Here is a 3,116-nt window from a genome sequence, read left to right as displayed (position 1 = left end):
ATATAATGTAAGAGAGATAATGTAAGAGATATAACGTAAGAGATATAATGTAAGAGATATAATGTAAGAGATATAATGTAAGAGATATAATGTAAGAGATATAATGTAAGAGAGATAACGTAAGAGATATAATGTAAGATATATAATGTAAGAGAGATAATGTAAGAGACATAATGTAAGAGACATAACGTAAGAGATATAATGTAAGAGATATAACGTAAGAGACATAATGTAAGAGAGATGGGTGCGGTACAACGGAATCGCCGGTAATATCAACGTTAAATCTATTCGAGCGCGTATACGTACGCGTTCTTGCACCCGGGGAAGCTAGGGTTCTGATTATCACTGATGATTCGGCGTGTGTGGCTTAAGCAACGACTGGTAAAAATCCACGCGCGTTTTATCATAATGTTACGCGGCGTGTACGTATTTCTCACGAACTGTGGAGCGGTTTAAAGGTTGACTTTGTGTAAAGAAAACTTGTGCGTATTAAGTTGTAAACGTAACGATTACCTCGCGCAGAGAACAGGCGCGGTCGTGCGAGAGTGTGAGAAAAACAAATAGAAGAGACAAGACGCATGAACGCGGACTTCCATCAGCTAATCCCTGATAATTCCTAAACATGTCTGATGAAGTCTCTACGTCGGTAGAGTGAACAGGAGAGAGAGAGAGAGCGAGATAGAGATAGAGAGAGAGAGAGGTGAGAGAGAGAGAGAGGTGAGAGATAGAGAGATAGAGAGAGAGAGTGAGAGAGAGAGTGAGAGAGAGGTGAGAGAGAGGTGAGACAGAGAGGTGAGAGAAAGAGGTGAGAGAGAGAGGTGAGAGAGAGAGAGATAGAGAGATAGAGAAAGATAGAGAGATAGAGAGACAGACAGACAGAGAGAGATAGACCGTGTCTGTGTGCTTGAGTGCGTGCGGGTGGACGTGCGCGTGTGTGTGTGTGTGCGCGTGAGAGAGAAATTGCGTCAAAGCAAGGAAGACAACTGATAAAGAGAAAAAGCGCGCGCGAGTGGGAGAGAGAGCGCGTTTTAGCGTGAGAGGGAGAGAGGAGGGAGAGAGTGAAGGGGAGAGGGAGAGAGAGCACGCAGAAGAACAAGAGAGAAAGAGAAGGGGGAGAGGGAGAAGGAAATGTATCTTTACGCCCGCGCTCCGTCCTGGCTTCGCGCGCGTTGGCCGACCGCACATCTAACACGATTAGCAATGATAGCAGTCACTCCAGTAACAATGGCAGCACGAGCAGCAGTAGCAGCAGCAGTAGCAGCAACAGCAGCAGCAACAGCAGCAGCAACAGTACTATGTAGCAGCAGCATAAGCAGCAGCAGCAGCAGCAGCAGCAGTAGCAGCAGCAGCAGTAGCAGCAACAGTACTATGTAGCAGCAGCATAAGCAGCAGCAGCAGCAGCAGCAGCAGTAGCAGCAGCAGCAGGAGCAGCAACAGAACTATGTACGCAGCAGCATAACATGAGTAGCAGCAGCAACAGCCAGCAGTAGCAGCAGCAAGCAGCAGCAGCAGCAGCAGCCCGCAAGCCAGTAGCAGCAAACAGTAGCACCAAAGCAACCCGCACAGCAAAGCAAACAGCACAGCAAGTCACTATGTAGCGGCACATAACAGCAGCAGCAGCAGTAGCAGTAGCAGTAGCAGCAACAGCAACAGCAGCAGCAGTAGCCATGACGTTCTAAACCCCGGATGCGCCAACGCGCCGTTCTTTTTAACTTCTGCACAAAGCCCGAAATCGGTGCGCAAATATGTGCACACTGCGACAGCGCGCGCTGCAAACCTTATCATCATCATCATCGTCGTCATCATCATCATCATCCTCATCCTCATCATCATCATCGTCATCATCATCATCGTCATCATCATCATCATCGTCATCATCATCATCGTCGTCATCATCATCATCGTCGTCATCATCATCATCCTCATCCTCATCCTCATCATCATCGTCATCATCATCATCGTCGTCATCATCATCATCATCATCACCATCGTCATCGTCATCGTCGCCGCCACGTCCCTCTCCCGTCGGACAATTACCCGCGAACGCTCCGTGAGCGGGTAACCGGCGTCTGCTGGTTAGATCATTATACGCGGCGGTTCTATACCACACCTGTTAGATCTATGATATGTTTGCAGTGATCATACACGAATCTCGCGTGAGAAAGTTGAACATTACTCGTATAGCGGTTCACAATAGTCTGTGATGACGTCAAACACAGCCGAGGTTTTATTCCGTAGAGTGACGGCAAGGCGACGCAGACGAACTCGGTGCGTGACGCACGCGCGCGTCGGCGATTTCGGGGAATCGTTCATATGGACGAAATATTTTTTTAACGAGGGTGACGTCATCAGGGCGTAGGAATGCTCGATGAAATCACAACATTGTTAATGCGTGGGTTTGATCTTAATAGTTTTGCTGCTATACGAATTAGTGAAGGTACAAGGCTGCGTGATACAAGAAAGCATGAACAACGAGATTTCACTATAGCGATTATGTCATGATAGCGGACAGAAATTTTGTGAAAGTGAAAAAATGCGAAACGGTTTTTTTCTCGTACGTGTATTGAATACGGTAGTCTAATATTTGTTAATAATATAAAAGACATATTTTTTTATATTTTGTAATTATCCAAAAAAACATAATCATTAGTATTTGTTAACTACATACAAAATCTGATCCAAATATTTCTTAATAACGCAACCCGTACATTCCTAGATGCTCGCTAATAATTAAGGAAACGCGTTTCTTCGTTAACAACATACAAAACCTAAAATAATATTATACTATTATACTATAATAATATTTCTTACTAACTTACAAAACCTAAGAGATGAGTGATCTGATCTAACGCTTCCGAAAATACTCGCTTTCCGAAAAATTTCGTAAATCGCGCAAAATAATTTTTCTACATTATATTCGTACTGATAAGTGTAATCAATAATAGCGTTACTGGAGAGATGTCTCGGTTGACATGGGTGGATGGGCCCGCTAGACAGCCGAGAGAGTAAATTGCTGGCGTTTAAACCAAGATGTGGCACATTGTCACGTAATGTTCTGCGCTATACAATTCCTAATTGTCGAGAACATATATATATATATATATATATATGTGTGT

General features: G+C 44.4%; 1 protein-coding gene across 1 annotated transcript in view; it reads left to right on the top strand.

Annotated features, from left to right (window-relative positions):
• LOC106816915 (transcription factor SOX-9-like) overlaps positions 1-3,116 on the top strand; it is a 42,173-nt gene that overhangs the window by 894 nt on the left and 38,163 nt on the right. The gene's annotated exons all lie outside the window — the stretch shown is intronic.

The sequence above is a fragment of the Priapulus caudatus genome, unplaced genomic scaffold (assembly GCF_000485595.1).
Source record: "Priapulus caudatus unplaced genomic scaffold, Priapulus_caudatus-5.0.1 Scaffold1530, whole genome shotgun sequence".
Lineage (NCBI taxonomy): Eukaryota > Metazoa > Priapulida > Priapulimorpha > Priapulimorphida > Priapulidae > Priapulus > Priapulus caudatus.
This window is presented reverse-complemented; position numbering and strand designations above follow the sequence as displayed.